At 39.4% G+C, this 12,117-nt stretch overlaps 1 protein-coding gene across 6 annotated transcripts in view; it reads left to right on the forward strand.

The window, feature by feature from the left end:
• SGCD (sarcoglycan delta) overlaps positions 1 to 12,117 on the forward strand; it is a 1,117,349-nt gene that overhangs the window by 426,994 nt on the left and 678,238 nt on the right. The gene's annotated exons all lie outside the window — the stretch shown is intronic.

Here is a 12,117-nt window from a genome sequence, read left to right on the forward strand (position 1 = left end):
GTCGCTTAATCTGACATGACTGAGCAACTTCACTTTCACTTTTCACTTACATGCATTGGAGAAGGAAATGGCAACCCACTCCAGTGTTCTTGCCTGGAAAATCCCAGGGACGGGGGAGCCTGGTGGGCTGCTGTCTATAGGGTTGCACAGAATCGGACATGACTGACGCGACTTAGCAGCAGCAGCAGCATCTATTCACTGCTTACTGTGGGCTCAACACCAGGCCAAACACTTTACATGTAATATGTTCATAATTCTAAGACTATTGGGAAAATATAATTATTAATTCCATTTTATGTTTGGGGAAATTTATGTTTCAGACAGGTAAAATAAGTTGTTCAAGTCATATAGCTAGTTTCTTGGCCTGGGTTCTCCTGTAAGCAATATCCTGGGAAATGACTACCTGGAGCAGGAGTAACGTAACAAGGAGTGAAGGAAAGAACCAATATGTGACTTGTTACTGAGTTGGACACCAATAGTAAGTTTATTGTTTGAATTTGCTGGAAGGATAGTTTGAGGAGCTTTTTAGAAAATGCATCTTAAAACCTTAAAGCCTAGGGGATGAAAGGGAAACATCTATTCATTTGCTGTTGTCCTACTCTGACTTCTAGATTATGCATTTCTGAGTGCCATTGGGTTCCCACTGAGGTCTCCCACCACATTCTCAATGAATTCCTGGGACAGGTACTGGCAGTAGGTATGCATCTAGGGCCAAAAATAAGATTCTGTCAGTGTGCACCACTGTGAAGCTGGATAGAGCCTGCTTGAAACGGATTGTTCCAGCAAAAGATAGAATCAGGGATGGATGAGAAGTTGAGTGCTGATTCAGAGGAGGAACCAGAGCTGGATCCCAAAGGAACCAAATTCTGAACCCAAGCCAGTCTGTTTCTAAAACATGCTCACTTTACCACCATCCATTGCTATCTTCAAATGCAATATTGGACTCATTAGATGTGCTCTTTTGGGGTCTGTTTTAAGCATTTGATCATCTTTCTTGATGGAAAAGAATGCCTTGACAAATGTAGCAGAAGTGAAGTTCATCTTTAGCAGTTCTCAATATCTTTGCTTCCTTCTTTTCCCCTCTTTGCTGCTCTTGGGGCCCTGCTATTTCAGTACCCATTTGATCCACTCTTGTGTAATGGGCATCACACCTGTAATCCATCCCTTCTTTTATGAGCATATCTGTTGTAATCAGAATAGGAGGGTGATGGAGAAGCCAGGAGTTTTAATTAAACCTGTATTTTAAATATTCTTTTACCTTACACAGTATGGCCTTGACCCAAGCATTTCCTCTCTTCTGAACCTGAATTTATTTGCCCAAGAAGAGATATAATATTTGCATGATAGGATTATGTATGAAAGGGGAAAGGTAGAAGGGGGAAAATGTCTCTGAAAACACCTGGATAACTGCCCTTCCTTTCCCCCTCCCTCATTTTGTCCTCTTACAGATCTTGAGGGGACTGACACCCGTTAAGCATATTTCAAATAAGATATATGTCTTTTGTGACTTCTCTCTGATGGTATTTGGCTCCGTTCTCCTGAACAGAAAATACATACTAAGAATAAGTCACCATTTGGCAAACTCCTTCCTGTTTTTAAGACCTGTCTGAGACGTCAGGTCTCTATGAAGCCCCCTTCCCTCCACTGATACCTCAACAGTCAATTGTCCATTTCCACCTTTTCCCAGTAATTTTTCTCTCTAACCCCAGCCTTCTGTTATCTTATGGGGATTGAAGGACGGTTCAGCAATAAAATGTTCCCCTGGTTATCAGTAAGGGCCCAATAAAATCCCAGATAGTATTCGATTTATTTTTTAGGATAAAAGTTTCTTATCAAACTCAGAATCCAGAGCAGTAGGAATATGGGAGTGTCTTCTCTGGCCTATCAGCTTGTCCCCAAGTGCCAGTCACTACTGGGGAGCCCTCATCGTCCAGTCTTGGGGTTTGTCATTTAGTACTCCCTGCCCTCACACACACTGTACTAGGTCAGCAGAGAGTCTTCCTTTCACCCTCCTCTATACAGTCTTTAATCTTCGTTTGCTTTCCTGACTCCTCAACCCCACCCTACCCCTCAGCATCTTCTACTTGTCTTTTTTCCATTAATCAACAAAATGTTTTATTATATTGGTGAACTTATAAAAAGCTATAAACATATACTGTTTTTAAATTCTTTTCAAAAATTAATAAAATTTGTGCATGTTAAACAACTCCCACCAAAATATATGAATTATTTGAACGTTAAATACACAAATGCGATGATTATTGTTGATATATTTAACATACTTTAATTGGTATATTGGCCACAGCTCTCTCAGGTACTATACCTCTAGTGTTTCCCTGAAGAATGCTCTTCTGAAATATGATCTCAATTTTTAAAAAATATAATTGCCTGCAGTCTTCATCAAAACTGCATCTTACACTTCTTTCCCTCTGCTTTCTAAGGATTGGCATCACCTGTAATCCCACCTCCCTCTGCATCTTAGCATACTGTGCGCTCGCAGGCCTGTTCAGCTGGGTCAGTTTCTGTTCCTGGACAGAGCAGCACAAAGGCAGATGTTTTGTGTTTTAATGTGATTTCTAAGAATTCTGTGGTTTGGCCTCAGAGTAAAACATCTAAAAGACAACCAATATTATGAAGTTATGAAAATTAACTTCTTCTTGTCATTTTAACTAAACCTTCTCATATAAATATCTGGTTATGTTTTCCAGCCTTGAGTTGAATTAACAAAAAGACAGTCTCTCCACCCAAAAAACCCTCCTTTCTGTTATCTTATTCTAGGAAAGTGCCAAACTTTAGGGAAGGCAATAGAATAGAAACAATTTTTGGCCTTGTTCCTCTTGGAGTATCTTGCTGTACGATTATCATTCACATTTTTTCTTTAATAGAAAATTTTATTAACTATAAATTCACATACAGTTGTAAGAAACAATGCAGAAAGATCCCTTGTATACTTTTCCATGTTTCATTCAATAGAATATTTTGTGTAACTGTCTTAGAATTCACAAGAAGGATATTGACATTGATACAGTCTGCTGCTGCTAAGTCGCTTCAGTCGTGTCTGACGCTGTGCAACCCCATAGACGGCAGCACACCAGGCTCTTCTGTCCCTGGGCTTCTCCACGCAAGAATACTGGAGTGGGTTGCCATTTCCTTCCCCATGATACACTCTAGCAATCTCATTCAGATTTCTGCAGTTTCACTTGTACCCACGTGTACCTGTCTGTGCATGTGTGCACTAAATGTTCATCACCTGGCTCATGTATCACCTTCACGGGCAAGATGCTTACCATTTTCAATCTCACAGATGCTCTCATATTTCCCTTTTGTAACCATACCCACTTCTTTCCTCCACACCTCTGTATCTCACTCTTGGCAACCACTATGCTGCTAAGTCGCTTCAGTCGTGTCCGACTTTGTGCAACCCCATAGATGGCAGCCCCCCAGGCTCCCCCGTCCCTGGGATTCTCCAGGCAAGAATACTGGAGTGGGTTGCCATTTCCTTCTCCAATGCATGAAAGTGAAAAGTGAAAGTGAAGTTGCTCAGTCGTGCCTGATTCTTAAAGACCCCATGGACTGCAGCCTACCAGGCTCCTCTGTCCATGGGATTTTCCAGGCAAGAGGACTGGAGTGGGGTGCCATCACCTTCTCCAGCAACCACTATACAGCTCTCCATTTTTGAGAAATATTGCCATTTCAGAAGTATCCAGTAAAATGAATATTTCAGTATGTGACCTTTTGTAATTAGCATAATTTCTTGCAGATTCATCCAAGTTGTTGTGTGTATAAAGTTGTTCCTTTTTATTACTGAGCCCTATTCCATGGTATGCAAGTTTGTTAAATGTTCATCCTTTGAAGAACAGCTGGTCTAATTCCAGTTTTTAGCTATTACAGATACAGCCACTATGAATATTCATACACCAGTGTTTGTATAAACGTAAGTTTTCACTTGTTTGGAATATGCAAAGAGTGCATAAACAGAGTAAATGCCCAGGAGAACTGTTGTTGGGTCATATGATAGTTGCCTGTTTAATTTTTTTATTTAAAAACAATTCAGAACTGTTTTTTCCAAAGCAGCTGTGCCAGTTTAAAATGCCACCAGCAATATGTGAGTCACCCAGATCTTCAACATCCTTGCCAGCAGTTGGTGTTGTCACAATTCTTTTTTAATTTTACAAATCTGATAGGTGGATAGTATTATCTCACTGTGGTTTTATTTGTATTTCTCTAATGGATAATGATGTTGGACATCTTTTCATTTGCTTGTTTGCCATCTGCATATCCTCTTCGGTGAAATTGTTTATCTGTTTTGCCCTTTTTCTAATTGTATTGTTCTTTCAGTGTTGGGCTGTAAGACTTTTGTATATATTCAAGATACTAGTCTTTCCTTGAATATATGATTTGCAAATATTTCCTATCAGTCTGTAGTTTGTCTTTTAGTCATCTTTGCATAGAATTTCAAAGACCTAAAGCGGTTTATTTTAATGAGTCCCATTTGACTAGTTTTTGTGAGTTGTGAACTCCTGTCCTTGTCCTACTTACAGATTTTTCTCCTTTTTTTTCCTATTTACAGATTTTTCTCCTTTTTTTTTCCTAAAAGTTTTACAGGTTTGTTTTACAGTTCACTCTTTATGAGATAACAGTGGTATAAGGTGTGAGGTTTAGGTCATAATTCAATTTTTGCCTGTAAATGTTGAGTTGTTCCAGCAAAATTTGTTGAAAAGACTTCCCTTCACTTCATTGAATTGGATTTCTTTGTCAAAAATCAGTTGAGGATATCTTTATGGATCTATTCCTGTCTCTTCTATTCGGTATCTATATCCCCAAACAACACAACATTGTCCTGATTACTGTAGTTTTCTTAGAAACCTTAATTTCCGGTAGAATAACTCCCCCTACTCTTACTTCATTTGTTTTTTTGTAAAGATGACTTTAGATACTAAAGAGTCTGTGCCTTTTCAATTCAATTTTAGGAAAAAACAAAAACAACTTTGCTTGATGTTTGATAGGCATTGCTTTCAACCTATAGATAAATTGGAGGAGAAATGACACCTTTCCTATGTTGAATATTTCAGTTCAAAAATATAGTGTGTTTTCCATTTGTTTAGGACGACTTTTGTTTCTTCATCAAAACTTTATAGAATTTTTTTGTATACAAATATAGTATATACCAGTTTTACCTGTATATTTCTATATTTCTTTCTTTGAAATGATTATATGTGGTTATGTGTGTTTCAGTTTCTGCATGTAAATTTTTGGTATACAAGAATTTAATTGATTTTTAAAAATTTGCTTATTTTTGGCTGTTCTGGGTCTTGGTTGCTGCACACAGGCTTTCTCTGGTTGTGGCAAGCAGGGACTGTTCTCTGGCTGTGGTGCGCAGGCTTCTCATCGAGGAAGCTGCTCTTGTTGCGCAGCACAGGCTATAGGTGTGAGGGCTTCAGAGGTTGCAGCACACCGGTTTAGTTGCCCTGCAGCATGTGGAATCTTCTTCGACAAGGATCAAACCTGTGTCCCCTGCGTTATCCATTGGACCACCAAGGAAGTCCATAGAAATGAAATTGATGTTTTTGTGCATGTCTTATCAGTGATCTTATTGAACTCATTTATTACTTGTATTTTTTTTTTTAGAATCTTTGAGATTTTCTGTGTTGACAATGTTGTCATCTATAAATACAGATAATTTTGTCTCTTCCTTTACAACCTGCCTGCTCTTTATTTCTTCTTCTTGTGTTGTTGCAGTAGCTACACTTCGAGTACTGTGTAAGCCTTACAGGGAAGGATTCAGCCTTTTACCATTAAGTATGATGTTAAAAAGCTTTTTTTGATAGACGGTTTTTATCCATTTGAAGTGATCTCCCTTTATTCCTGATTTTTTAAAGAGTTTTTAAAATCAGAATTTGGTGTAGATCTTATCAAATGTTTTCATCTGTCATTTGGTATGATCATATCATTTTTGTTCTTTAACTTGTTTATATACTTGATTTTATTCATATATATATACACATATATATATATATGTAAATTTGAACCTGACTTACATTTTTGCAATGTATCTCACTTGGTTCAGTTCAGTTCAGTCACCAAGTCGTGTTTGACTCTTTGTGACCCCATGAATTGCAGCACGCCAGGCCTCCCTGTCCATCACCAACTCCCAGAGTTTACCCAAACTCATGTCATCGAGTTGGTGATGCCAACCAGCCATCTTATCCTCGGTTGTCCCCTTCTCCTCCTGCCCCTAATCCTTCCCAGCATCAAGGTCTTTTCCAATGAGTCAACACTTTGCATGAGGTGGCCAAAGTATAGGAGTTTCAGCTTCAACATCAGTCCTTCCAATGAACACCCAGGACTGATCTCCTTTAGGATGGACTGGTTGGATCTCCTTGCAGTCCAAGGGACTCTCAAAAATCTTCTCCAGCACCACAGTTCAAAAGCATCAATTCTTCAGCACTCAACTTTCTTCACAGTCCAACTCTCACATCCATACATGACCACTGGAAAAACCATAGCCTTGACTAGATGGACCTTTGTTGGCAAAGTAATGTCTCTGTTTTTGAACATGCTGTCTTGGTTGATCATAACTTTCCTTCCAAGGAGCCAGAGTCTTTTAATTTCATGACTGCAGTCATGATCTGCAGTGATTTTGGAGCCCCCAAAAATAAAGTCAGCCACTGTTTCACGGTTTACCCATATATTTCCCATGAGGTGATGGGACCAGATGCCATGATTTAAGTTTTCTGAATGTTGAGATTTAAGCCAACTTTTTCACTCTCCACTTTCACTTTCATCAAGAGGCTTTTAGTTCCTCTTCACTTTCTGCCATAAGGGTGGTGTCATCTGCATATCTGAGGTTATTGATATTTCTCCCGGCATCTTGATTTCAGCTTGTGCTTCTTCCAGTCCAGCGTTTCTCATGATGTACTCTGCATATAAGTTAAATAAGCAGGGTGACAATATACAGCCTTGATGTACACCTTTTCCTATCTGGAACCAGTCTATTGTTCCATGTCCCTTCTAACTGTTGCTTCCTGACCTGTATATAGGTTTCTCAAGAGGAAGGTCAGGTGGTCTGGTATTACCATCTCTTTCAGAATTTTCCAGTTTATTGTGATCCACACAGTCAAAGGCTTTGACATAGTCAATAAAGCAGAAATAGATGTTTTTCTGGAACTCTATTCCTTTTTCCATGATCCAGCGGATGTTGGCAATTTGATCTCTGGTTCCTCTGCCTTTTCTAAAACCAGCTTGAACATCTGGAAGTTCACAGTTCATGTATTGCTGAAGCCGGGCTTGGAGAATTTTGAGTATTACTTTACTAGCGTGTGAGATGAGTGCAATCGTGCGGTAGTTTGAGCATTCTTTGGCATTGCCTTTCTTTGAGATTGGAATGAAAACTGACCTTTCCCAGTCCTGTGGGCACTGCTGAGTTTTCCAAATTTGCTGGCATATTGAGTGCAGCACTTTCACAGCATCATCTTTCAGGATTTGAAATAGCTCAACTGGAATTCCATCACCTCCACTAGCTTTGTTCGTAGTGATGCTTCCTAAGGCCCACTTGATTTCACATTCCAGGATGTCTGGCTCTAGGTGAGTGAGCACACTTGTGATTATCTGGGTCGTGAATATCTTTTTTGTACAGTTCTTCTGTGCATTGTTGCCACCTCTTCTTAACATCTTCTGCTTCTATTAGGTCCATAACATTTCTGTCCTTTATTGAGCCCATCTTTGCATGAAATGTTCCCTTGGTATCTCTAATTTTCTTGAAGAGATCTCTAGTCTTCCCATTCTGTTGTTTTCCTCTATTTCTTTGCATTGATCGCTGAGGAAGGCTTTCTTATCTCTCCTTGCTATTCTTTGGAACTCTTCATTCAGATGCTTATATCTTTCCTTTTCTCTTTTGCCTTTCACTTCTCTTCTTTTCACAGCTATTTGTAGGGCCTCCCCAGACAGCCATTTTGCTTTTTTGCATTTCTTTTCCATGGGGATGGTCTTGATTCCTGTCTTCCAGTGTCACGAACCTCCGTCCATAGTTCATCAGGCATTCTAACAGATCTAGTCCCTTAAATCTGTTTCTCACTTCTTCTGTATAATCATAAGGGATTTGATTTAGGTCATACCTGAATGGTCTAGTGGTTTTCCCTACTTTCCTCCATTGAAGTCAGAATTTGGCAATAAGGAGTTCATGATCTGAGCCACAGTCAGCTCCCAGTCTTGTTTTTGCTGACTGTATAGAGCTTCTCCATCTTTGGCCATAAAGAATATAATCAATCTGATTTTGGTGATGACCATGTGTAGAGTCTTCTCTTGTGTTGTTGGAAGAGGGTGTTTGCTATGACCAGTGTGTTCTCCTGGCAAAACTCTATTAGCCTTTGCCCTGCTCCATTCTGTACCTCAAGCCCACATTTGCCTGTTACTCTAGGTGTTCCTTGACTTCCTACTTTTGCATTCTAGTCCCCTATAATGAAAAGGACATCTTTTTTGGGTGTTAGTTCTAAAAGGTCTTCTAGGTCTTCATAGAACCATTCAACTTCAGCTTCTTCAGCATTACTGGTTGGGGCATAGGCTTGGATTACCGTGATATTGAATGGTTTGCCTTGGAAATGGACAGAGATCATTCTGTCATTTTTGAGATTGCATCCAAGCACTGCATTTCAGACTTTCTTATTGACCATGATGGCTACTCCATTTCTTCTAAGGGATTCCTGCCCACAGTAGTAGATATAATGGTCATCTGGGTTAAATTCAATTTTAGTTCGCTGATTCCTAGAATGTCGACATTCACTCTTGTAATCTCCTGTTTGACCACTTCCAATTTGCCTTGAGTCATGGACCTGACATTTCAGGTTCCTGTGCAGTATTGCTCTTTATAGCATTGGACCTTGCTTCTATCATCAGTCACATTCACAAATGGGTATTGTTTTTTCTTTGGCTCCATCCCTTCATTCTTTCTGGAATCATTTCTCCACTTATCTCCAGTAGCATATTGGGCACTTACCAATCTGGGGGGTTCCTCTTTCAGTATCCTATCATTTTGCCTTTTCATACTGTTCATGGGGTTCTCAAGGCAAGAATAGTAAAGTAGTTTGCCATTCCCTTCTCCAGTGGACCACATTCTGTCAGACTCTCCACCATGATCTGTCCATCTTGGGTGGCCCCACACGGCATGGCTTAGTTTCATTGAGTTAGACAAGGCTGTGTTCCGTGTGATCAGATTAGTTATTTTTCTGTGATTATGTTTTCAGTGTGTCTGCCCTCTGATGACCTCTTTCAGCACCTACCATCTTACTTGGGTTTCTCTTACCTTGGACGTGGGGTATCTCTTCACGGCTGCTGCAGCAAAGCACAGCCACTGCTCCTTACTTTGGACAAGGTTGCCCCTCCTGACCTTGAACGTGGAGTAGCTCCTCTCAGCATTCCTGCGCCCATGCAGCCGCTGCTCCTTGGAGGTGGGGTAGCTCCTCTCGACTGCTGCCCCTGACCTTGGACGTGGGGTAGCTCCTCTCGGCCACTCCTGCACCATTGCAACCTGGTGCTATTGGTCGCCGCCCTGACCTTGGGCCATCCCTGACCTCTCTTGGTTATCTTATGTTAATTCCTTTGCATATTGTTAGGGTTAGTTTGTTATTATTTTATTTAGAATTTTTATATCTAAGTTCATGAGAGATACTGATCTACAGTTTTGATTATTTTATTCTTCTTTTGGACTGTCTTTGATTTTGGTATCAGAGTGATAGTGGCCTCATAAAATGAGTTGGGAAACGTTCTCACATCTGTTTTTTGGAAGAGATGTGTAACATTAATATTTCCCTTTAAATGTGTGGTAGAATTCTCAAGTGAAACCATCTGCGCCTGAAGATAACTTTACAGGAGCATTTAAATTATTCAGTTTATATGGTTTAGGGCTATTAGAGGCTTCCCTGGTCGCTCAGGCAGTAAAGAATCTGCCTGCAATGAGGGAGACCTGAGTTCAGTCTCTGGGTTGGGAAGATCCCCTGGATAAGGGAATGAAACCCACTCTAGTATTCTTGCCTGGAGAATTCCATGGACAGAGGAGCCTGGCAGACTGCAGTCCCTGAAGTCACAGAGTAGACATGACTGAGCAACTTAGCATAGCAGGGCTACTAGATAATCTGTTTAATCTTGATTGTATTTGGTAGTGTATCAGTTTTCTAGTCTACTGTAACAAATTACAATAAACAGTGATTTCAAATAATAAAAATTGATTATCTTATATTTTTATGGTCAGAAGTGTGATGTGTGTCTCACTGATCTCAGATCAAGGTGCCAGCAGGGCTGCATTCTTTTCTGGAAGACAAAGGAAGAATGTATTACCTTGCATTTCCCAACTTCTAGAGAATGCCAGCTTTCACTGACTTATGGGGTCTTCCCTGGAGGCTCAGATGATAAAGAATCTGCCTGCAGTGTGGGAGACCTGGGTTCGATTCCTGGCTTGAGATGATCCCCTGGAGGGGGGCATAGCAACCCACTGCAGTATTCTTGCCTGGAGAAATCCATGGACAGAGGAGCCTGGCCTGCTACAGTCCATGGAGTTGCAGAGAGTCAGAGAATACTGAGTGACTAACACTTTACTTTCTCCATCTCAAGACTGGTCAACTTAATCATCAGTGCAAAGCCCCTTTTGGCTTATACCATAACATATTCATAGTTTCCCAGGATTAGGATATTGACATTTTGAGGGCCCTTTTTTCTGCCTACCAGAGGTAGTTTGTGATTTTCCACATATTGAAACCATTTCTTCTAAGTTGTCAAATTTATGAGTATAAAGTTGTTTGTAGTACTCTTTTTTTAATTGCCACAGGATCTGTAATGATATCCATTATTTCATTTTTTATATGGTGATTTGTTTTTTTCTCTATTTTACTTTTATCAGTTTTGATAGAGGTTTATTAATTATACCAACTTATTTGAGGAACCAGCCCTTTGTTTCATTTATTTCTTCTATTGCTTTTCTATTTTCAGTTTGATTGATTTTTTTTGCTCTGGTCCTTCCTTACATTTACTTTTCTTAAGATTTTTGCTCTTTTTCCAGGTTTTTGAAATGGAAGTTGTTATTGACATGAAACCTTCCCTAATTTTTAATGTAAGCATTGAGTATAGTTCAGTTGCTCAATCTTTGCAACCCCATGGACTGCAGCACACCAGGTTTCCCTGTCTATCACCAATTCCTGGAGCTTGCTCAAACTCATGTCCATCGAGTTGGTGATGCCATCCAGCCATCTCATCCTCTGTCATCCCCTTCTCCTCCTATCTTCACTCTTTCCCAGCATCAGGGTCTTTTCCAAGGAATCAGTTGTTCGTATCAAGTGACCAAAGTTTTGAAGCTTCAGCTTCAGCATCAGTCCTTCCAATGAATATTCAGGACTGATTTCCTTTAGGATTGACTGATTTGATCTCCTTGTATTAATTGCTATGAATTTTCTTCTTATCACTGCTTCAAATATACCGTATACCTTGATATAGTGTATGTTTTGCTTTCATTTAGCTCTGTTTTAAATTTCTTTGAATTCTTTTACTCATAGATTCTTCAGAAGTGTTATTTAGTTTTCATCATTTTTGAAAATTTTCTGTTATCTTTCTATTACTGATTACTAGTTTGATTCCAGGATTTTTGAAAATATTCTCTATATATGATCAATTATTTTAAATTTGAGGTTTGTTTTATTATTCATTAAATGTTACTTAAGTGTTTCTTTTTTGTGGTTATTTAGTCCCTAAGTTGTGTCCACCTCTTCTGCAACTCCACGGACTATAGTCCATCATGTTCCTCCATAGTCTTTTGAAAAAAGTATCTTGTTGTGTGGAATGTTCTAGATACTTAGTTTGATTGCATTGTTCAGATCGTCTATATCCTTGCTGGTTTCCTGACAGTAGTTTTATAAATTATTGAGATGGAGGTGTAACATGCCATAATTGTGGATTTATCCATTTCTCTTTAATCTTATAAATTTTTATAATGTATTTTGAGGCTCTGTTGTTTCATGCATACACATTTATGATATGTCTTCCTGGTAGCTTGATTCTTTTTTCAAGAGGTATTTCCCCTTTGGCTTTTAGTAATCTTCTTTGCTCTAAAATCTACTTTATCAGATTTTGGTATAG

The sequence above is a fragment of the Bos taurus genome, chromosome 7, assembly GCF_002263795.3.
Source record: "Bos taurus isolate L1 Dominette 01449 registration number 42190680 breed Hereford chromosome 7, ARS-UCD2.0, whole genome shotgun sequence".
NCBI classification, from domain to species: Eukaryota; Metazoa; Chordata; class Mammalia; order Artiodactyla; family Bovidae; genus Bos; species Bos taurus.